We start from the raw sequence: 25,323 nt of genomic DNA on the forward strand, positions 1-25,323 counted from the left end.
TAAAACAACTGTTAGATTCATTATTGATTACAATTTTGTGTATTGGCAATCTGAAATGTTCTCCTGCTGTACTTTTTATCTCTAAACCTAAGTATCTTCTTAAAACATTTTCAATCAATCATGTATGAGCTGCAACTGTCTGGTGGCTTGACGAGCTAGAGGGTACAAGGTGGCCTCGCTCACATGTCCAGCAGTTGGTGCTGGCTGCTGGCTGGGTGTCTTGGTTGCCTTCCACGTGGCCTGTCATCATCCAGTAGGCTAAGCTGAGCTTCTTCACAGCATGGTTCTCAGGGTTCCAAGAATTAAAGTGGAAGCTCAGAAGTCACAAAAGACCACCACTTCTGCATTCACTTGGTCAAAGCAAATCACAGGCCAGCCCAAATACAAGGAGATAGACTCTGTCTTTTGCTAGGACTGTCAGAGTTACATTGTGTGGACACAGAGGGGCATGACACACTGGAGGTCATTTTAATAATCTACCACAGTTCCCTTCCAGCATTTCTACTATCTATAGAAATTCTATTGGGGTAAAATAGAGCTCTGATCTTTTTTCCACCTGTCTGATCTTTTTACTCATCATTTAAATCTCTCTTTATTTGTATTCATTGGGTTCTAGAAGAATATATCAAGCATATGTTTTAATTTGTGAATTTGATTTTTTACAGTGTCCAATCTAACTTTCACTAACTCTGTTACCTTTTTATTCATCAGTTATGCTTTTAATTTGAAAAGAAGCTTGTATGATTTCAGGCCAATTCTTTTCATAGGTGCAATGTTTTCCTGAATGTAACTGAGAACGCAACTTAGAGTTTTATCAAAATTTCCCCCTATTTCTTGCCATAAGACTAATTGGTGGCAGCCGTTTTCTCTCAGTTCCTCAAATATAGTCTCTTTCTTTTGAACCATTAAATCTTTTTATATCTTATAATTTTTCTCTATTTGCTCATCCTAACAAATGAGAAAGCTAGGTTTTGTTCAGAATTGGGAGCTGAAATGGGTTTATTTAGAGAATGTGTGGCTGTGTGGTTAAGTCTTTCAGTTCCAGATGAGCTAAGAAGGAAAACAATGGGATTTTATGTGTTTTTACCTCTCCAAGATAGAATTTCTACGGGATTAGACAGAAACAGTCAAAAGGAGCCACATGGCCAGAAATCTTTTCTGATTTGTTGCAGCAGCCAGAAGCAAATGCAGGCATCTCTAACCTGCACAGCTGCCCTCACTAGAGGCTAGTTGCAGGGGTGTATGATCTTTATTTGTGGAGACACCTAGACCCAGTGCAGGCCGAGGGGCTGCCATGGCCCACTACGCAAAGTCCTAGTGCCAGTCAACCTCCAGAGTCTGGAGGGGGATGGAAGTTTTAACTCCTTTCCTTCCTTATACTCTTTCTCTTCTCCAGAACTTATCACTTTAAGTTTGAGGAAAGCACTGAGACACTTTTGGGGCCCTCGGTCCTCAGATGAGATTCGTTTTCATTACAATGATTTCCACTGCAGTTAGCCTTCCCCTCTTGCACAATGTCTCATATAAATGTCTCAAATTTCTGGCAAGTGCCACCCTTTGTTGGTATTCATCCCTGGTAGAGATTGTTCTCTACTTTATATTCCTTTGGTCAAATTAGTGGGAATTTGGAAGATGAGGGGAGTTAAGATAGTTTAACCTTGGGCTAGATGACCACACTGTTCCACAGGAAATAAGGTCTGGATCCCAGACAATATGGAGGGTTAGAACCATAACTCCTTGTTTCCTGCCCAGTAAGGCTGGGACTCAAAGGGCCAAACTGTTAATGAAATGTGGACAACAAAAGATCCATTCACTTGTGTGTCTTGACCTGTGCCCTTAATTCCCACAAATAAAGCCCACAGATGAGCTTATAGTGCAAATTACAAAAAATAAAGAGTAACAACCTTCCATAAGTGAGAATCAGGCAATATAACTAAGAGCAGAATTAGACAAGTACCTCAGATAGTTGAAAATCTGATAGAGATTGTAAAATAAATACTTCATAATAACCAAAAACATTTGTAAAGGCCACGCACAGTGGCTCACACCTGTAATCCCAGCATTCTGGGAGGCCAAGGCAGGCGGATCACTTGAGGTCAGGAGTGTGAGACCAGCCTGGCCAATATAGAGAAACACCGCCTCTACTAAAAATACAAAAATTAGCTGGGCATGGCGGCACTTGCCTATAATCCCAGCTACTTGGGAGACTGAGGCATGAGAATCGTTTGAGCCTGGGAGGCAGTGAAGGTTCCAGTGAGCCAAGATCATGCCATTGCACTCCAGCCTGGGTGACAGAGACTCTGTCTCAAAAAAAACAAAACAACAACAACAAAAGTGTAAAGGATACTGAAGACAAGTAAAACAAAACAATATGGGGGAGAAACAGGCAGATTTAGAAAGGAATCAAGTGGAACTTTTAGATGCTAAAATACAATCACTGAAATTAAAAACTCAATGGACAGACAATTAGACACAACTAAGAGAATTAGTGAAGTGGAAGATAGCTTTGAGGCTACTACCCAGAATGCAGTACTGTGAACTAAAGAGACTGAAAATGTGAAACTGAAGTTGAGAAGATGGAATGAGTAGCTCATTCTAGGAGGATAGAATAAGGAGCTCCAATATACATTTAATAGGTTTTTGTATGGAATTGGGAGAGGCACCATTAGAAGGGAGAATGGCTGAGAATATTTGATAATTGATGAGAGGCATGAAATCTCTAGTGACTAAGGATATTCCCAAATTGATGAAAAGCAAGAATTTTCAGATTCTATAAGCACAAGTACCAAACAGGATTTTTTAAAATCCTAAACATATCAGACTGAAACTACAGAGGACCAAGACAAAGAGAAGATCTCAAAAGCAAAGCAACGAGACAGACTTATTAGAAATGACAGTGAGGCTGGGCATGGTGGCTCACGCCTATAATCGCAGGACTTTGGGAAGCTGAGGTGGGAAAATTGCTTGAGGCCAGGAGTTTGAGACCAGCCTGGCCAACATAGAAAGACCCTGTCTCTGTATTAGAAAAAAAAAAGATGACTTCTGAACAATAATAGAAACCATAGACAATGAAAAATAATTACTCTAGAATTATTTTTTAATTTAGCTGTTGCTAGCTTTATCCCCTCCAGCTTTATAAAAATATAATTGACAAATACAAATTATATATATTTACAGCATGCAATGTTATATTTTGATATACTTTTACATTGTGAAATGAATAAATCAAGTGAATTAACATACTTATCACCTCATATTCAGATTATTTTGTACCATTGTCTTAGCAATTTTCAAGTATATAATACATTATTAGTAAATATAGTCACACTGCTGTAGAATAGACCTCCTGAACTTATTCATCCTAACTGAAATGTTCTGTGTTTTCATCAACATCTCCTCATTCCCCCACCCATATCCCTGGACACTCGTAACCATTATTCTGCTCTCTGCTTCTATGAGTTCAACTTGTTGCAGATGCCACATGTAAGTGAGATCATGTGGTATTTGTCTTTCTGTGCCTGGCTTATTTCACTTAACACAAAGCCCACCAGGTCCATCCATGTCATCACAAATGATAGGATTTCTTTCTTTTTAAAGGCTAAATAGTATTCTATTCTGTATATATACCACATTTTCTTTATCCATTGATCGACACTTAGGTTGATTCCATATTTTGGCTATTGTGAATAATGCTGCAGTGAACATAAAAGTGCAGATGCCTCTTCAGCATACTGATTTCATTTCCTTTGGCCATATGCCCAGAAGTGGGGTTGCTGGGTCATGTGGTGGTTCTATTTTTAATTTTTTTAGGAACCTCCATACCGTTTTTCATAACGGCTGTACGAATTTACATTCCTACCAACAGCATACAAGTGTCTCCTTTTCTCCATATCCATGCCAGCACTTTTTATTTTTTGTCTTTTTTATAATGGGCTTTCTAACTGGAACAAGGTAATATCTCATTGTGGTTTTAATTTTTGATTCCCTGATGATTAGTAGTGTTGAGCATTTTTTCATATACCTGTTGGCCATTTGTATGTCTTCTTTTGAGAGATGTTTCAGGTCCTCTGTCCATTTTTTAGTTGCATTGTTTTCTTGCTATTGAGTTGTTTCTCTTTCTCTTTAGTGTGTCTACTAGTTTATTTTCTTGGTGGTTATTATGAGGCTTACATAAAGCTGCTATAGTTATAACAGTTTATTTTAAGTTTATAACAACTTATCTTTGACTGCTCACAAAATCTTTACACTTTAAATTCTCCTCCCTCCCAAATTTTATGCTATTGATGTCACAATTTATGTCTTTTATGTATTGTATGTCCATTAATAAATTATTATAGCTATAGCTATTTTTAATACTTTTGTCTTTTAACTTTTACACTAGAGTTAAAAATTATTTATGCACCTTTATTACAGTATTAGAGTATTCTGAATTTGAGTATATTCTTACCTTTACACTGAGTTTTATACTTTTATATATGTTCATGTTGTTAGTTAGCATCCTTTTGTTTGAACTTGAATTCTCTTTAGCACTTACTATAAGGCAGGGCTAGTGGTAATGAACCCCCATAACTTTTGTTTGTTTGGGATAACCATAGACTGCTATAACCCACCCACTCATTAAAAACAAAAACAAAACTCTAAAACTAATTGGACTGTAAGAGGGGTTGAAAACGTCATTTTCAGACAAATACCATGAGAGTTTATCAGCAGTCGGTGCGTTCTGAAAGAATTCTGCTCGGATATGTTTTAGGTAAAAGAAATTCAAGAACAGGAAGGAGTATGAGAATGAGAGAAGCTACGTCAGGAAAGAAATAGTAAATATGTTGTTAAATCTAAACACGCATTGAATGTATAAAGTACTAATTATTATCTGAAGGGTATAAAAATAAGGTGCCTTTAGCAAAAACTTGGAACCAACCAAAATGCCCATCAATGATAGACTGGTTAAAGAAAATGTGGCACATATACGCGGAAAACTATGCAGCCATAAAAAAGAATGAGTTCACATCCTTTGCAGGGACATGGATGAAGCTAGAAACCATTATTCTCAGCAAACTAATGCAGGAACAGAAAACCAAACACCTCATGTTTTCACTCATAAGTGGGAGTTGAACAATGAGCACACATGGACACATGGAGGGGAACATCACACACCGGGGGTGGGGGGCTAGGGGAGGGAGAGCATTAGGATAAACACTTAATGCATGTGGGGCTTAAAACCTAGATGATGGGTTGATGGGTGCAGCAAACCACCATGACACATGTATACCTATGTAACAAACCTGCACATTCAGCACATGTATTGCAGAAATTAAAGTAAAATAAATAAAAAAAATAAGGTGCCTTTTACTTAAGGCACCTAAAATACCTGATAACAATGAGACACGAGGAGTGTATCAACATCCAAGGTGTTCTGACATCTTTGAATTGTTTGGGAAGAAGGTATAGATAGTGATAAACTTGATACTATCCAATATACACATTGAAAAATCAAAGATAACCAATACAAATGGAAACAGTATGTTTTATCTCTTAATGAGAGGAGAGGAAATATGTAATAAAAGAAGATTCGATCACACTGACAGGAGGCAAAAATAAGGCATGGTGAAAATATAAAGCATTAAATAAGATGATAGAAATAAATGCAAATATATTGGTAGTAACAATATAAGTAAATAAACCAAAATTTCTGATGACAGAATAGAGGTTCTCAGATAGTCATTTTAATAAAAAGTCCTATGCTATGTATTCTAGGAAAATATTGACCAAAAGAAAGATGGTCTATTTTCCTTTGGCCTGGGGAAATAGACCAAAGTCTCTCATGACAGAATAGAGATTCTCAGATAGATGTTTTTATTAAAAGTCCTATGCTACATATTCTAGGAAAATATTGACCAAAAGAAAGGTGGTATAGATATTTAGACAAAACTGATGTTAGTGTCAAACGCATTATTAGGAATAATGGTGATCATTACATAATGAAAAAAGAAACAGTGGATAAGACATACATAAAGTCTCAAATTATACAGAAACCTAAGGCAGGGACAAGTTGGGTGAATTGAAGAGACAGAAAGATGGCCAGTGTGGCTCTAAACTGCCCCATCTGGGGCATCTCTTCTCACATGTACCTCTCTGAGTGTCATCTCTCCCTATCTTGATCTCAGTAATCACCTACAAACGAAGGACTTTTTCTAGACTTCAGATGTGTATGACCAGCTGTTTGCTGACCATTTCCCTCGAGGCCTCCAGGAGCCCCCCACCCAATATGTATAACCTCATCCCCACCTCCTCCTCCACACATCTACTCTTCTTCCTGTGTTCCCCTAATCTGCATGAAGCTGTCAAAATCCATTCATCACCCAAGCTAGAGAACTGGGAGTCTTCACGTGGACCAGAGTCCGATGTTCACGGGTCTTTGCATGGCAAACTGGCATGGCAAGCCACATGGCACTTGGGAAGGGGCTTGGGGGACAGGAATCAGCAAAAGGAGTTAGATCATATTCTTTTAAATTTTTCTAATTACAAATAACTCAAACAGAAAAAGTGTGTGTAATAAATGTTGAAAGCCGTTTAAGATCCCAGTTCCTCAAAGACAATCACTATAATAGGGTAGTGATAGGTCCTTTCAGACCTTTTAAATGTATAGGCATTTATAGGTATATGTATACTTGTTTTGATTCTTTTGCACAATTGTGAATATATTATATAAAAAGCCAGTCCTTGCATTTTTTTACTGAATATATTTTTATATTCTTCATATCAATTTTTGACATGTGTATAATATTATATTTTATGCCTATATCTTAATTCATTTTATGAATCTATATGTTTCCAGTTATATATATATATAAAATGTCTCAAATTATATGTATGTATATAAAATATTCAAATTTCCCACTTGTACAAACAGCTGCAGTGAACAAACTTGGACATGTATGTTTGTGCAGTTGAATGAAGAAATCTGCAGAATAAATTACTAGAACTGAAATGCCTGGGTCAGTGGAGATTCACATTTTAATCTTTGATGGATTCTGCCAAATTGCCTTTAAAACTTTCTCCTAATTTACCCACTCCCCGACTGGGTATACATTTCCCTACCATCTCACCAACATTAAGCTTTATCAATATATAAAAGTGTTTTGCCAATCTGATAGGTAAAAATATATTTTTGTCAATTATTTACTTATTTTTATTTTTTATTTTTGAGACGGAGTCACTCTGTTGCCCAGGCTGCAGTGGCTCACTGCAACCTCCACCTCCTGGGTTCAAGTGATTCTCCTGCCTCAGCCTCCCAAATAGCTGGGATTACAGGTGCCCACCACCACGCCTAGCTAATTTTTTTCATATTTTTACTAGAAATGAGGTTTCACCATGTTTGCCAGGCTGGTCTTAAACTGCTGACCTCAAGTGATCCACCTGCCTCGGCCTCCCAAAGTGTTGGGATTACAGGTGTGAGCCACTGCACCCGGCTTACTTTTGTCATTTTAATCTGTACTTCTTTGAGCACTGTGCCTTTCTTTTAAGTGAATTTCTAGTCCAAGTCTCCTGCACATTTACTATTAGGTGGTTTTTCTTTTTTATTGAGTCGTAGAAAGTTCTTTATACATGAACACTATTAACTTTTGTATGTAATAAATGTTGAAAATGTTTTCCCTCATTTTGTCATTTGTACTTTAGTTTTATTTATAGTGTCTTTTGCCTCACAGACATTTCAAATATTTATGTAGTTAAACCTTGTCATTTATTATTTCCAGATTTATTTTTACTTTACCATCTTGTTTTTTAACGACCAGTTAATGATTTTACTCTCTAGTTAATCATGAGTTTCCTGAGGGGATAGGCTGCCTCTTACTCACATCTGTAGTTCTTTCTCAAGAAATCACTCACCCTAGAGCCCTGGCTATGATAAGTGCTCCGTAAATAAGCACATGTTTAAATTTTATTGAATCGACAGAGTTCAGTGTGCTGTAAAATAAGCAAACATAGAAAATGTAATTCCAAGATTGAAGTTGAGGGAAAAGCTCCAAGGTGCTTTGGCATACAAAGCAAAATGCATGGTGAATTAAAACTGTAATTTCAATCGATATATGGAGTAAGATCAGGGTTAAATTCAGCTGGCAATAGAAAATTATTAAAAAGATCACAAGAAATGTGTTCTATATTGGTTTCACTTTAAGAGCTGTTTTTCTCCCTGAATTATCTGCTTTCAGAATCAGAGTTTAATATGGAAGAGTCATAGTTTAATATAAAAATAGTCACAGTTTAATATAAAAAGTCAGAATTTAATATAAAAATAACAAAGTGGGGAGTTCAGATGGTAATCTGGATCTCATGTAAACCACATGCCCGGTGACTGGGACCACTTTAACTACCCCGTGTCTGCTCTTTGCTGGTGACAGTCTACACTGATTGCAGAACACATGGGAAAGAGGAAAGACAGGCTCTTAAGTACGAGAACTGCACACCTCAAGCTATAAAATGCTGCTGTTGTTTACATTCTTAATGCTGCTCATCAAAACTTGGAAGGCATGTGATGTTGGGGAAATCCCTGGGCCTCATTTTGGCTGTTTTAAAAACAAAGCGGGGTCACTGCATGATCTCTGCAGTTCCTCCCAAAACTGAGGTCCTCGGCGCGTATGAGACTCTTCCTGTGAAATGATTTCCAGGGCCCTGCCTTTGTGGAATTCCCCTGCGATTCCATCTGAGGTGTGAAGGCAAACCCATCACACTTGTTACCAGCTGTTCTGTGAGGCTGCGCGGGGAGTCCCCAAGAGCATCAACACCGATGTCTGTATAAGTTAAATTAAATTCCAGGGTCTGGTGTGAAGCTGGAACAGGCCTTGTTGTTTTTATCTGTCTGCTGCTGAATTCCTCTGGGGCCTGTCGCCTCAGCTGAGCACGCACGAGGGAAAGGGAATGGAGTGGAAGGGACAGTCTTCTCTCTTTTATTTATGTAGGTTAATAATCATTTTATTATATAAATTATACCCTGGTCACTTCCTAAAAGGACTCAAGATAATTCATGAATTCACTTGAATTATGGTACTCTATCCCTGCCCTGTGCCAGACCCAATGCTGGAGGCTTGGGGAAAGAGAAACACATGAAAAAATCTAATACTGTGTCTTACATGGTATTAGAGAGGCCTTGGGGTGTACAGGGTTATGGGGACACATGGAAAGAAAAAGCAATTCTGATGGTCCAGAGGTGGGCATGGAGGGGAAGGGAGAGGGAAAGGGGATGTCAATTTCTTGAGTTCCTTTTAGGAAGGAATATGTCATCATGACCAAGGGCACAGGATTTGGTGACAGGTAAGACTGGGTTCAACTTATTGAAACCTCAGTTTTCTCATCAGCAAAATGGAGTAATAATAGAATTTCCTTTATTGGGTTGTTAGGCAGATTAAGTGAAAAAGGCATACAAAGCACTTAGCAGTGCTCAGTGTCCAGCACATGGCAAGCACACCATATGTGGTCACTGCTTGCATTATTATTCTGCTTATCGTTCAGTAAGATGGGCTCACTATTGAAGACTGCATTGTACTTGGTTTACAGATGAGGAAGCAAAGGCTCAGAGAGCTTATATAATTTGCCCAAGGCCACACAGCTTGAAAATGGCAGAAGCAAAATTCCGATGAACTTCAAAGCCCATTTTCTTTCCACTGCTGTGCTGTGATGCTGCTGAAGGAAGGTTCCCCAAAAGACCTGATATTTGAGTTGGGTGTTAAGGAATGAATAGAGGTTGCTTTGTGGGCCTTAGAGAAAAGGAAATGCCCTACAACCCTCCAGCCTCAAAGAGGTGGATTTGGCCAACAACCTGAATGAGCTCAGAAGTGGATTCTTCCCTCAGAGACTCCAGAATGGAGTGCAGCCTGGCTGACACCTTGAGTTCAGCAGACCCGAGCAGAGGACACGGTCATCCCATGCTCAGGCTTCTGACCTACAGAACCACGAACAAGCAAATGGGTATTGTTTTAGGCTGATAAATGTATGGTCATTGGTTATGCAGCAACAGAAAATGAGTACAATGATTCAAATATAAATATAAAAATAACGTGTCAAACACTTCATTTAACTCAGTAAATGAGGGAGGGGATCCATCAGCTGTTACAACTCACTCAAAGGAGAATTCACAGAACTGCACAAGTAGGCAATCAAGAATGTTGAAATAGTTACAAACGTTATCAGTATCCCCAGAGCAATAAGCAATTGCATCTCCAGTGGGTAAAATTCATTCGTGCTTTTTTTTTTTTTTTTTTTTTAAGACGGAGTCTCATTCTGTTGCCTAGGCTGGAGTGCAGTGGCACAATCTTGGCTCACTGCAACCTCCACCTCCTGGGTTCAAGCGATTCTCCTGCCTCAGCCTCCCAAGTAGCTGGGACTATAGGCCCCTGCCACCACGCCCGGCTAATTTTTTTGCATTTTTGGTAGAGATGGGCTTTCACCATATTAGCCAGGCTGGTCTCAAACTTCTGCCCTTGTGATCCACCCTCCTTAGCCTCCCAAAGTGCTGGGATTACAGGTGTGAGCCACCGCACATGGCCAATTCATTTGTACTTCTATGGACTGGAATTATTTGCATTGCTATCAGTTGTCTACAACATATAAAATTGTAAGATAGCTTGAAAACAGTGAAAGGAGCAGATAACCCAAAAGGATGCTTTAGAAGAACATCTAGTGATCATGTTTTGCCCATTGTAAAGTCTTTCCCAATTTTTCCTGATGAGTGGCATGGAAATACAGCTTCAAGATAGGCCACGGCCCCACACATTCCTCCACAACCTATTGTCTCCACTCAGTCCCGCCACAGAGAAGTTGTGAATTGACCACAGGCTGGGATTCCATGAGGCCAAGTGCGGCAGGGGCTCAGCCCAGCCTTGACCATTTACAAGCCCTGGAACATCCATTATCTGGCTCATTATTTTGTCTTTTCACAAGATTCCTGTGGGTAAGGCAGAACCAGTAACAATTATCCCCATTATGTTTCCAAGGAAACTGAGGCTCAGAGAGGAGGAGGACATGCTCAGGGTCACTCAGGGAGTCAATGACAGAACTTGGATATGACCTCTCTTTCCATCAGGGCTTACCGTCTTCGCTGCCCCCTGCCTCCTTATCCTCTGACAGGTAAATTTCCGTCCCTCAGCCCCTTTCCTCCTGCCCGGTGGACCATCCTTCCTGCAGCCACATTGCATGGTGGGGAACCTGGGCACTGGCTATGGCCTTGCCTGTCCCTTGCCCAGTCTGCAGGCAGCAATCTTGCTCTGCAAAGCTGGCCTGATCCAGTGCTCCTGCCCCTACCAGACCCTCTCCCATTGTGCACTGAACACATTCATGCCTGTGTTCCCTTCCCTTGCTCCAGCAGCCCGACAGCCCCCAGAACAATGCCCAGACATGACTTACCCAGACCTGCTGTGCCAGGGCCACCTGCTCTGCCTCCCAGGCTCTCCACCCTGGCCACTTGCCTCTGTTGGTTTCCCATTGGCACAGGGTTGGGAAGTCATCTGTGAGACCAGGCACGCCGGTGTGCTGGAGACTCTTCCCAAACTGTCCTCCTGACCCCATGCCAAGCACTGGTGCAGGACAAGCCATTGGTGCCAGGCTGAGCAGCTGGGCGGCAAGGTGGCCACCTGCTCAGCTCACAAAGTATAAAGTTTACTTTGTGTTGACTTTTTTTAATTTTTAAACTTTATTTTACTCTTTAACTTAATAGAGACAAGGTCTTGCCATGTTGCCCAGGCTGGTCTCAACCTCCTTTTCTCAAGTGATCTGCCCACCTCAGCCCCCAAAGTGCTAGGATTACAGGTGTGAGCCACAGCACCTGGCCTGCATTGACTTTTGAATCCTGGAGCTGAGACTGTCAGAGCTGACAGGTTTTGAAAAGAGCCTGACACTATTCCGAAGGGGTCACGGAAGTCCAGAGAGGAGTAGGGACCTGCTCATTGACTGGCAGCCTGGTGGTTGGCACTGGACCTGCCAGGGCAGGCGGGGGTTTAGTACTGACCTATCCTCACCATCTGCTCCTTGGAGGCCTCTGTGGGTGCAGATCACAGGGAAATAGGGTGCAGATTGATCAGGACATTTTGATTTGCTAAAGAAACACAATGGCCAGGGAATCTGAGTACTGGAATCGAGTGTCAGCTCAGGTGTGTAATATCAGTGTCTCAGTCTTCCCACGCCTCATCCCTTTCCCTGTGCCTGTATCTTAGGCTCCAGTCCTGTACGGGAGACACATGCTATCTCCTAGACACAGGGCGCTCTTCAATACCACTAAGCCTTCCACTGTGTGGCTCCTGCTGCCTGCACTGCCCTTTTCCGATGCCTACTTGTTTTAAGGTTCTGGCAAAACTCCCGCATGGACCTCTGAGCGTTTGGTCCTGGCTGCACTCCGGCTGCCGCCAGGGGAACTGACCTGCCTCAGCAGCCCCTTACCCTTCTCAACAGATTCACGGCACCTGGGATACCTGCTTCCTCCCTTTATTCATGTGTCCCTAGAGCCTTTAGTTTGCAAGCCTCTTGGAGTGGCGACCAGGCATACCTCCATATCTGCACACCTGGATGAGGTCTGGCACACACTCAGTCCTGGAATCCAGTTTCAGCTCAGTTGTGTGACATCAGGATCTAGTTTCCTCACTCCTCATCCTCTTGCCTAAATGTGTGTTTGTTACAAGTCTGCTGAATGTGGGCTATACTTAGAATACAAAAAGGGACAAATATTTTCAGTGATATTTATGAAGGCTTTAGAAAGCATCAAATGTATGTGATTATGGAGAATGATATGGAAATAATATAACCAAACCCTTAGAAATTTACCTTGGTTAAAAATATAATAGAGAAATGATCTTAAAGGCAATTTAATGAGTTACTGATCTTAACTAAATGGAATGTCTTTTTCACATATTTTAAAATACAACCTATCTATTAAAATTGTAACAACTTTTTAAAAGGTCCAGATGTCTTGAACAATCCTTGAGCATGAATATTTTTGAAATGCATTAAACTTTTTTTTTTCATCCAATCTGTGGGATGGAAAAAGAACACCTTTTTTTTTTTTTTTTTTTAATAAAGGGAGAAAGGAAAGAAGGAAGGAGAAGAGAAAGAAAGGAAGAGAGAAAGAAAGAAGTTTGGAGGGAGGGAAGGAAAATGGAGAAGGAAGGAAGAGATGGGAAGGGAGGGAAAGGGAGGGGAGAGAACAAAAGAAGGAGGGGAAAGGGAGGAAAAGGTTGTCACAATACCTCTTTGGTTTCCTTCATTGTGCTGGTCATACGATGCCATCGGGGTAAATGACGCCACCTCTCTGGGTTTTGGCTCCTTCATCAAAAGCTAGAGTTGGGCGCTGTCGTGAGGGAATGCTGGGAGGGCAGATGATCATTGCATTATTTATATTTCAATTACCTTGGGCCCAGTCTTTGGCTACTGACATTTGAAGCCAAATCTCTTCCTCATTCCAAGCCTCAGTCTCCAAAATGAGGGAGTTGGACCAGATGAGATGAAGGTCACTTTCTGCTTCCACAATCTGTGAACCAGCCTCTGGCAGGCTGATTGTGAAAAAGCAAAAAGTGCTGCAATAAACATATGTATGCATGTGTCTTTATAGTAGAATGATTTATAATCCTGGATAAAGAAAATGTGGCACATATATACCATGGAATACTATGCAGCCATAAAAAAGAATGAGTTCAGGTCCTTTGCAGGGACATGGATGAAGCTGGAAACCATCATCCTCAGCAAACTAACACGGGAACAGAAAACCAAACACCACATGTTCTCACTCATAAGTGGGAGTTGAACAACGAGAACACATGGATACCGGGAAGGGAACATCACACATTGGGGTCTGTTGGGGGGTAGAGAACACAGGGAGGGAGAGCATTAGGACAAATACCTAATGCATATGGGACTTAAAACCTAGATGATGGGTTGGTAGGTGCAGCAAACCACCATAGCACATGTATACCTATGTAACAAACTTGCACGTTCAGCACATGTATCCTGGAACTTAAAGTAAAATAAAACTAAAAAAGAAAAAGAAAAAAGATGATGTCAGAGCTGGGGAACGAAGAAACCCACACAGCTCCTTTTGTGGGTTGCATTAAAATGCATCTGCAGGCATTATTATTCCTAATTATAAGTAGCTTAATAATGTCTCTGAAGCAGAGGGTATATGGAGATGGCCAGGAGTGTTGAATTCGTGTTGTAGCTCAGCTGGAAAAGGGAAGGATGCTTTGGCATAAATACATGGATGTTCAAATTGATGGCTCAGGGGTCCAGGGTTTACAGAGCCAAGCTTTGGGAATGGTTGTGGGTGGCACCCACTTTCACCGTGTCCATGGCTGAGTCACACCCTTGGCCTTTCCACAGGGCATCTGCTCAGCAACACATTCCCTGTCCTGGGCATTCAGTTTTGTGAGGCAGTTTTTTATTTTTATTTAAAAAAATTTTTTTGCAACAGAGTCTCTCTCACTGTCGCAACACTGTCACTCTCTCATGCAGTGGCACAATCTTGGCTCACTGCAGCCTCCGCCTCCCGGGTTCAAGTGATTCTCCTGCCTCAGCCTCCCAAGTAGCTGGGATTAGAGGCATGCGCCACCATACCCAGCTATTTTTTGTATTTTTAATAGAGATGGGGTTTCGCCATGTTGGCAAGGCTGGTCTCAAACTCCTGACCTCCAGTGATCTGCCTGCCTCAGCCTCTCAGAGTGCTGAGATTACAGGTGTGAGCCACTGCACCCGGCCTTGTTAGGCAGTCTAGACAGAGCATAATAAGTGGCACCGTGACAAGCAGAGGGACATTGAACAAAGCCATGCTAAGGGGAGACATCACAAGACCAGCTCGGTGTGTAAATGCAAGCAGGACTCAGTGAGTTTTCTATTTGTGTCCAGGAGGTGAGGGGACCAAATGCCTCAGAGGCTGGCATTTGAGACCCATAACTTCTCCGGTAGCAGATGGGACACTGAGGCTTGAGCTGTGACCTTCCTGGATTCCCACAGCTGGGCAGAGCAAAGTGAGGTAGAAGCCCAGGGTTCGGTCTGGACCATTCCTCTCTGTTTTCCACCATGGGGCCTCCCAGGGTTTCCTCTTCAAGCCTCAAGGCAGGCTAGGGCTGGAAGTAGCACAGAGCTGATGAAGGGGAGGCAGTGCCGTGCTGTCTGCAGAAGTCTAGAACCTTAGGCCATTAAGGAGGTGCTAAGGAATAAAGAGACTCCTTGAGCCAAGAAATAGACCAAGAAGATACGTGCCATGGGTAGGGGGATGCCACGTATCTAGGGTCAGATGTACATTTGACATGATTTCTGCAGTTCACCGTTTGGCAAATGCTGACATTAGTGAGGCACACAGGGCCCAACAGAAAACGGAGCCGTGACCTGGGAGACGGGGAGCTGGGTGTGTGGTGTGGTTCTCTCTCTGCCTCCCAGCCCCTGCTGGTTCAGTGCTGAGCACCTATGATGATGCCAAGTGCTACACGAGTGGCTTTCATCTGCTTCACTCATTCTGTCCTTGTGCTGTGTGCTTCCTGCTCCCTGGTAACCCCAAGACTGACTCGGGATAGAAGTGATAGGGAGGGGACTCCTGGAGAAAGCACCCAAGGTGCTGTGGGTAGAAGCAGGGTCCTTCTTACTCTCTGAGTGTCCGTGTTGACAGTGCTGAGCAAAGTGCAGTGGGTGGTATGAGGCCAGGCTTCCCTTTGTACACCCACCAATAGCGTCAGCAGGAAAGTCAACATGCTACCGTGAGAGCTGTTGAGACCAGAATGCAAAGATGCACGAGGAATAGAGTGAGTGCAGGACTGTGAGACATCACGAGCAGGCAGGAGAGCAGCCCTCTGCCCAGCCCACTCTAGGGATCCAGCCCTCTGATGGAGCCGCCGACTGTGACTCTGGCTCTCTCTCGTGGTGCGCCCTCTCCTGAAGCCGCATCCCACAGACAGCTTGGCCACTCCCTTGCTCCTTTCCCAGGGGTGGTGAGCAGCCCAGAGTCCTGCCCAGCACTGCAAAGGAGGAAGAAACCTCAGCCAATGGAAGCCGAGGGGAGCTGCCAGGAGCTGTCCTGAAGGGAACTGAGCAGAGGCTGCTGGCTGAGCCACCCTGGAGGGGGCTGCTGGAGCCCCCCAGAAGCTAAGGCTGCTCACAGGAGCCAGAGACTCTCATATTTGCCCTGTCAGTGCTGTTGAGCAGAAGAGGAAGACAGGGATGTATCAGAGGGTTCCAGAACCTTCCGTGGGAGCCCAGGCTGGCCATGTGAGGAAAGCTTCTGGTGGGCATGAGTCTCATTTTGAAGCTGGTCTCTGGAATCCAAGCTTCTGGAGGGTCCCAGGTGCAGAGTCCCCTGAAAAGCCCCAGGGTCCTGGTGGGAGCCTGGCTGCACCCACCATTCTGTTGTATAATTGGAAGCAATGGAGGCAAAGAGGATGCCATGACTCACCAGGAATCCACAGGGGCAGAGCCGATCAAGGAAATCCCATGGATCTGGAGACACGGAGAAACCTGTGTCTCTATGTGGTAAGCCATGGCATGGAGGCCTCAGCTAGGCAAGGGCGGCACCCAAGTTGGAGCTGGGAGGGAGGGGACACACTTGAGTGAGTCAGTTCCTTAAAATAAATCTCTCTCCCTCTACACACACACACACACACACACTCTGTTTCTCAGGAGAATCCTGACTAACACACATAGTGAAGAGGCAACCAAAGGTGGCAGAGTGGAAGCTACTATGGAATTTTGGAACAAGACATGGCAGACAATGACATGTAAATTCCCCACCTCCACCCCAGATGCAAAAATCCTGAGCAGCACAGCTCTCCCTGGCTCTCTGGGGGATTGGTTCCAGGACCTGCTCACAAATCCCAAAATTCACAGACACTCAAGCCCCTGATATCAAAAGGCATAGTATTTGCATATAACCTGTACACATCCTCCCTATACTTTAAATCTTCTCTAGATTATTTTAAAAACCTAATACAATGTAAATGAGATGTAAATAGTTGTTATATGGTATTGTTTAGGGAATTATGACTGTATAAAAAAAGTCTGTATGTGTTCAGTATAGACACAACCATTCTTTGGATTCAGAGAGATGACTGTATTTAGGAAGAGACTGAATTTCTTATCAAAGGCAGGCTAGGGGTGTATCAAGCAGGTTCAATGCAGGGAACAAAAATCCCACTGGCTTCTTAGGCAGGAAAGGATTTAACCAGGGCATGGGTGCTTACCCAGTCATTGGGAGGGTTAAAGGACTCGGCTCCAGGAAGAACTCTCAGGACTGCACAAAACTGACCCACTGGGGTTGCTAATGCCTCTGAGAACCCACTGGGGCTCTGCTTGAATACAAAAGCTAAAACTGCCACTGTTGCAGCTGCTGCTGCAAAAGACTCTGGGTACCAGCAAGCTGGAAAATGGACAGGGAACCCTGTTGCAGGGAAACTGTGTTTCTGTGGCCTTGCTTGCTGGAAGAACAGCAAGCAGGGGTCAGGAAAGTGGGGCTTCTGCACTTCCGATTTGCAAAACTCATATGAGTGTACCCAATGGATGGTACTTACTTCCCACCCATGATTCTCACCACAGGGCATCTGGGAAATGTCATCTTAAGCCGCCCAGCCTCTCCAACCAGAAGGAGGGTGGACTGGAGCAATCCAGTTCACAGGACTGTCCAGGGAACTGGATTCTGGAGACTGTGGGGGCCTATAGGAGTGCATGCAAACAGGAAAGTGAGGCTCACACAGACAACAGCAATCAGCCACAGGGTGAGTGACCATGCCTCAACCACGCCTGCCTTCCTAGGTGCAGGGGATAAAAGAACACAGCTGCTTGGAGCAAGAAAGGGTTTGTTGCTCTCCATGTGGAAGGTAGAGAGCATTTAGCAGGAGATGGGAATTTCGGTCCAAATGCAGTTGAGATCATATCTTGGCTTTGTTCCCCACGAATGCACAGTTATTTGTATTTCAGCATAAAATTCAAACTCCCAGAACCTGATTAACAAAGGCAGTGCACCATGCATTCCCCCAGAGGCCAGCCAGATGGAAAGCCCAACGGAATTCCACTTTGAAGTGTTCTGTGTTATCTGACTCATTTGCAAAAGAAATGAGCTTTATGGGATGTTCGAATGTTTCCAGACATAACCAGTTGCCCCCAAGCGAGAATAAAGTTATAATCTCTCCTTCACCTTGTGCACATGCAGGCGGGCACGGATGAACACAGCACAGTTAGAATCAAAATATGCCTCCCTTGCCAGGCTCCCCAGGGGGCCGGCAGAAGAGGGAATAAAAATAAAAATGCCTTGGATGAAGTGATGATGGATTTGTTTCTCCCCCACTTTGACAGTGGAATCAGAACAACTGTATGGCTAATCAACAAATAGCACCCTCCTTTGTCATTAGAAAAATGCAAAATAGGTGTCTAGGTATGGTCAGTCATACAGCCTGTAAAGCTCTGTGGTATCAGGAAAAGCACAGATAGATTTGGGTTCAAATCTCAGCCCTGCTGATTCCCAGCCATATGACCCTAGAAAAGTAGCTTCTGCTCTCTGAGCCTCAGTTTCTTTTTCTGTAAAATAAGCATTAAAAAATATTGATCTCATGCTGTGGTTATGACAAGAGCATGAAAGGGCCTTGGAAACCACAAAGGGCTGTGCATACCTCAAAATTCCTCCCTCTACACACCTAGTGATACTGCCACCCCGAGGCCACTCCTTTCCCTGAATCCAATGAGCAATTTCCCTCCCCCATTCCCTCTGTTTAGAAGCCTTCTCCTGCCTATTTCCCCACATCCTTGCCAACATCTGCTGTTATCTTTTTTTTGGTGGAGGTGCTGGAGTGGACATTCCCCATGCCAATTCAGAAGGTGGAAATGGTGTAGAGGTTTGGCTGTGTTCACTTCTCAGTAACTCAGCATCTCAAGGAACCTGGAACATTAGAATTAAAAGGGCCTGCAGGGACCATCCAGTCCAACCACTCTTTAATGGGATAGGAAAATGGAAGCAGAGAGGGGCCAAGGTGTATGGCCACCTGTGCCAGGCACATCAGCCGGGTGGGTTGAGGAGCCCTGCAACACCTAGTCCACCTGACAGTGTCTTGTTGGCCAAATTTCTGGGTCTTTTCTGTTTTTCCCCATTGTATTTGTCAGGGTTCCCCAGAGAAACAGAAACAAGGAGAAATATCTAATCTATATCTATCGTCTATCATCTATTGATCTATCTATCATCTATCTATCTGTCTATCTATCTATCTATTCTATCATATATCAATCTAATGAGAGAGAGAGAGAGACAGACTGAGTTATTGTAAGAAATTTGCTCATGGAATTATGGAGACTAGCAGGTCTAAAATCTGCAAAGCCAATGTCCTGTCCTATTTTGAAGGCCCTTAGGCAGGAGACTTTTCTCTTACTTGGATCAGCCTTTGTTTCAGGCCTTTGATTCTAGACTTCAACTGATGGGATGAAGTCCAGCCCATTATGGAGGACAATCTGCTTTACTCATTTTACTAAGTTAAATGTTCATCTCATCCAAACCCCACCCCTGACCTTACAGAAACACCCAGAATAATGTAGAACCAACTATCTGGCCCAGCCAAGCTGACACGTACAATTAACCATCACATGAAGGTTGAAATGAAAGTTGAAAACCCTGAGGACTTAAGTAAGCAGGAGTGTGTCTATGAGATGCATATTTAAAACACAAAGAACAGGTACACAAAGGTGATATGTGTGGTTTGGACATTTTAAAAAATTCAAATATTTCTAAATGACATTTCCAGTTTTAAATGGCAATTGATAGTACCCTCCTCCACCCCAACTACAAATTCTCACTAATGGAACCCTGAAGCCACAGCGTTGCTTGCAGGCATACAGACAACTCAGGTGGACAGAAAACTTTCTGCTTAAATCTGAGAGGACGCTCCACTGATGATAAGACAGGTGAAGAAGATTGAAATTACTTCTGGCATTCACCTCCTGAAACACAGAATTACTTAAAGCAGATAGGAGGCTCCTGCATACCTCCTCCACCGTCTGACCCTGGACAAACCTAGAGTCAAGACCGGTGAGGGCACCTTCAGTGTCCACCTTCAGCCCCTAAATACCATCTTCCTACTTAATCCATGCCCAGGATCTCAAGGAAAATAGCTGTATAAATCTCAGGGGAGTTTAAAACAACAATGGCAGGCCATTCGCACCTGCCAGATTGGGGGGAAAGCCTGGCAACACTAAACACTGGGAAGGAGATGACTGGGAGGCAGGTTCATTAACAACTAGCCCCAAGGGAGGCCTCCCACTGTATGGAGGGCAGCAGAGACCATCACTGCACCAACCACCAGGAACAGGAGTCCAAGCACTCCTCCCACTGCATCTTGGACTGCAGTGTTACCAACACCTGAGTCTGGTGAAACAGAACACACTCACTTGCAACAAGTTTATTACTTACAGGTAGGCAGCAAGGGACAAGAGAAACCTAGGATTCATTGTAAGCTGGTCCCCCAAGGCTCAAGATAACTGCATGGGGTAGATAGGGTCTTGCCTGCACGTTTCCCACTTTGCATCAAACCTGAGAGACCCCGAAAGGCAGCCCACTCTGGGTTATAGACCTCAGGGGCAACAGGACTCACTGGGCAAAGCTTTGATGGACATCCTGCTTCCAGGGGAGAGAGGAACAGAGCCCAGACTGTCCCAGGCAGTTCCTCCCCAACTCAAGATGTTACATTCCCTAGGAGGGACAGGAACAAGGTCCAGGCTGCTCCTGGCCTCCTATCTCAGGATATTGCATTCCCAGCACATTCTACAGTTATGCTTGAGAATTACAAGCAAAAAGAGGAAGGAATTGGGTTGGTCCAAGGCTACCCAGAGAACTGTCCTGCAATGACCTCACTTTAACCTTCACACCTCAAAGGATCATGGTAAATTTTGCATCATCTTCCATGACTTCTCAACCATATTCGACAGCACTGAACATTCCCTTTTCTAAAGACTTTCTTCCCTTGGCCTCCAGGAAGACATGCTCTCCAGTAGCTCCCCACCTTGCTGGATGTCACTTCTCAATCTTTTCTGGCCCCTCCTCTGTCCTCCATGTGTTACTACAGACATATGTCATTTTGCTTCACTTTATTGCACTTCACAAATATTGCTTTTTTAAAAAAAACAAACTGAAGGTTTGTGGCAACCCTGTGTCTAGCGAGTCTATTGGCACTATTTTTCAAGCAACATGTGCTCACTTTGTGTCTCCATGGTACATGATGGCATTTCTAGCAAAATTTCAAATATTTTCATTATTAATATATCTGTAATTGTGATCTGTGATTAGTGATTTTTGATGTTTTTATTGTAATTGTTTTGGGACACCACAAACTGCACCTATATAAGATGGCAAACTTAATTGATGAATTTTGTGTGTTGACCGTGTGTGACTGTTTTGACTGCTCCACTCACCCTCTCTCTCTCCCTGTCTTCAGGCCTCCCTATTCCCTGAGACACAACCATATTGAAGTTAGGTCAATTAATAACCCTATAATGGCCTCTAAATGTTCAAGTGAAAGGAAGAATTGAATGAACATCTCTTTTTAAATCAAAAACTAGCAATGATTAAGCTTAGTGAGGAAGGCATGTCGAAAGCTGACATCAGTCAAAAGCTAGGGCTCTTGTACCAACAGCCAAGTTGTGAATGCAAAGGAAAAGTTCTTGAAGGGAAATTAGAAGTGCTACTCCAGTGAACACATGAATAATAAGGAGCAAAAGAGCCTTATTGCTGATAAGGAGAATGCTTGAGTGGTCTGGATAGAAGATCAAACCAGCCACAAGATTTCCTTAAGCCAAAGCCTAATCCAGGGCAAGGCCTTAACTCTCTTCAACTCTATGAAGGCTGAGAAAGGGGAGAAAATTACAGAAGAAAAATTGTAAGCTAGCAGAAGTTGGCACATAAGGTTGAGCGAAAGAAGTGATCTCTATAACATAAAAATGCAAGTCGAAACAGCAAGTGCTGACATGGAAGCTGCAGAGAGTTATCCAGAAGGTCTAACTAAGATCATTGATGAAGGTGGCGATGCTATACAACAGATTTTCCGTGCAGATGAAACAGCCTTATACTGGAAGAAGATGCCATCTAACACTTTCATAGCCACAGAGGAGAAGTCAATGCCTGGCTTCAAAGCTTCAGAGGACAAGCTGACTCTCTCATTAGAGGCTAATACAGCTGGTTACTTTAAGTTGAAGCCACTGCTCATTTGCCATTCTGAAAATCCTAGGGCCCTTGAGAATCATGCTGAATCTATTCTGTCTGTGCTCTTTAAATGGAAGAACAAGGCCTAGATAACAACATTATCTGTTTACAACATGGTTTACTATTTTAACTTCACGGTTGAGACCTACTCCTCAAGAAAAGATTCCTTTCAAAATATTACTGCTCCTTGACTCTGCACCTGGTCACCCAAGAGCTCTGATGGAGATATACAAGAAAATGAATGTTGTTTTCATGCCTAACCCAACATCCATTCTGCAGCTCATGGATCAAGGAGTAATTTTGAATTTCAATTCTTGTTATTTAAGAAATATCTTTCATAAGGCTATAGATGCCATAGATAGTGATTCTTCTGATGGATCTGGGCAAAGTGAATTGAAAACCTTCTGAAAAGGATTCATCATCTAGATGCCAATAAGAACACTCATGGGCCAGGCACCGTGGCTCACGCCTGTAATCCCAGCACTTTGCGAGGCCGAGGCAGGTGGATCATGAGGTCAGGAGATGGAGACCATCCTGGCTAACATGATGAAACCCCGTCTCTACTAAAAATACAAAAAATTAGCCAGGCGTGGTGGTGGGCCCCTGTAGTCTCAGCTACAGAGGAGGCTGAGGCAGGAGAATGGCGTGAACCTGGCAGGCAAAGCATGCAGTGAGCCAAGATCGTGCCACTGCACTCCAGCCCTGCACTCCAGCCTGGGTGACAGAGCAAGACTCTGACTCAAAAAAAAAAAAAAAAAAAAAAAAAAAAAAAAGAACACTCATGATTAATGGGAGGAGGTGAAAATATCAACATTGACAAGAGTTTGGAAGAAGTTGATTCCCACCCTCAGGGATGACTTTGAGGAGTTTAAAAATTCAGTGGAGGAAGTAACTATACATGTGGTGGAAATAGAAAGAAAACTACATTAGAAGTGAAGCCTGAAGATATGACTAACTGTTGTAACCTCAAGATAAAACTTGAGTAGATGATTTGCTTCTTACAGATGAGCAAAGAAAGTGATTTCTTGAGATGAAATCTACTCCTGGTAAAGGTGCTATGAACATTGTTCAAATGACAACAAAGGATTTAGAATAGTACATAAAATTAGTTAATAAAGCAGCAACAGGATTTGAGAAGATTGACTCAAATTTGGGATGAAGTTAAACTGTGATTAAACGCTATCAGAGGCCGAGCATGGTGGCTCACACCTGTAATTCCAGCACTTTGGGAGGCTGAGGTGGGTGGATCACCTGAGGTCAGGAGTTCAAGACCAGCCTGGCCAACATGGTGAAACCCCATCTCTATTAAAAGTACAAAAATTAGCCTGACATGGTGGTGTGCACCTGTAATCCCAGCTACTCGGGAGGCTGAGACAGGAGAATCGCTTGAACCTGGGAGGCGGAGGTTGCAGTGAGCTGAGACTGTGCCATTGCACTCCAGCCTGGGTGACAGAGTGAGACTCCATCTAAAAGTAAAATAAATAAAATAAAATAAAATAAAATAAAATAAAATAAAATAAAATGCTGTCAGCATTGTATGCTATAGGGAAATCTTTTGTGAAGGAAAAATTCACTGAAGAAGCAAACTTTTTTTTTTTTTTTTTTTGAGACAGAGTCTCACTCCGTCACCCAAGCTGAAGTGCAGTGGCATGATCTCAGCTCACTGTAACCTCCACCTCCTGGGTTCAAGCGATTCTCCTGCCTCAGCCTCCCAAGTAACTAGAATTGCAGGTGCGTGCCACAATGCCCAGTTATTTTTTGTATTTTTAGTAGAGACACGGTTTCACCATGTTGGCCAGGCTGGTCTCGAACTCCTGACCTCAGGTGATCCACCTGCCTCGCACTTCCAAAGTGTTGTGATTACAGGTGTGAGCTAACATGCCCAGCCCATTGTTGTCCAATTTTAAGAAATTGCCACAGCCACCCCAATCTTCAGCAACCACCACCCCCATGAGTCAGCAGCCATCAAAATCAAGGCAGAAGCCTCCACCAGCAAAAAGATTACAACTCATTGAAGGCTCAGATGATCCTTAGCATTTTTTGGTAATAAAGTATATTTTAATTAAGGTAAGGACATTTTTTAGACATACTCTAGTGCACACTTACTAGACTACAGTATACTATAAACATAACTTTTATATGTACTGGGAGACCAGAATATTTGTGTAACTCACTTTATTGCAATATTTGCTTTATTGTGCTGGTCTGGAACCAAATCTGCAATGTCTAAAGTCTGTCTGTATTGATATGTCCCAGGTCTCAGTCCTCAGATGCTTTCTTTTTCACTATACACACTTAGATGACCTCCTTAGTCTCATGCCTTTAATACTATCTATCTACTAACAGTTACCAACTTTACATGACATCCATACCTAAACTTTTTCCTTAGAACCAGGCTTGGGTTTTCAACTGCCAGCTCAACATCTCTACTTGGATATCTAAGTGTATCCAACTCAGCCTCAGCTCAGGCTGCTGTAACAAGATAACATGGACTGAGTGGCTTAAGCCACAGAAATTTATTTGTCATAGCTCTGGGCGCTGGAATGGTCAGGCTCTGTTGAGGGCTCTCTTCTTGGCTTGCAGACTGCCCCCTTCTCATTGTGTCCAAAAGTGGTGGGGAGAAGGACAGAAAAAGCTCTCTAGCAGCTCTTTTGAGATGGGCGCTAAAACCATCATGAGGGCTTCACCCTCATAACTTCGTCTAAACCTAATTACCTTCTTAAAACCCCACCTCTAAATATCATCACATTGGCAGTTAGGGCTTCAACATATGAAGGGGTGGGGGAGTAGGACACAATTCAGTCCATAGCACTATGAGTTGTCTCAAACTTCTGATGTCCAAAGCTGACCTCCTGGTCATCCCCCAAACCATGCTACACAGTCCTCCCTCTCTCAGTAAACGACAGCTGCATCTTGGACTCAACCTTGGACTCAACTTGGACTCCTGAGAGCAAATTCTCTTGGGTCTTCATTCAATATATATCCAGATCCAATCTCTTCTCACCACCTTCATTACTACCACTCAAGTCCAGGCGACTACCTTCTTTTTCTTGGAATATCATTATACAGTCTCTAATCTAGTCTTCCTTCTCCTACCCTAGTCTGCCTTCAGCCTGTTATCCATAGACACT

The sequence above is a fragment of the Pongo abelii genome, chromosome 13 (genome assembly GCF_028885655.2).
Source record: "Pongo abelii isolate AG06213 chromosome 13, NHGRI_mPonAbe1-v2.0_pri, whole genome shotgun sequence".
In the NCBI taxonomy this organism is placed as follows: Eukaryota; Metazoa; Chordata; class Mammalia; order Primates; family Hominidae; genus Pongo; species Pongo abelii.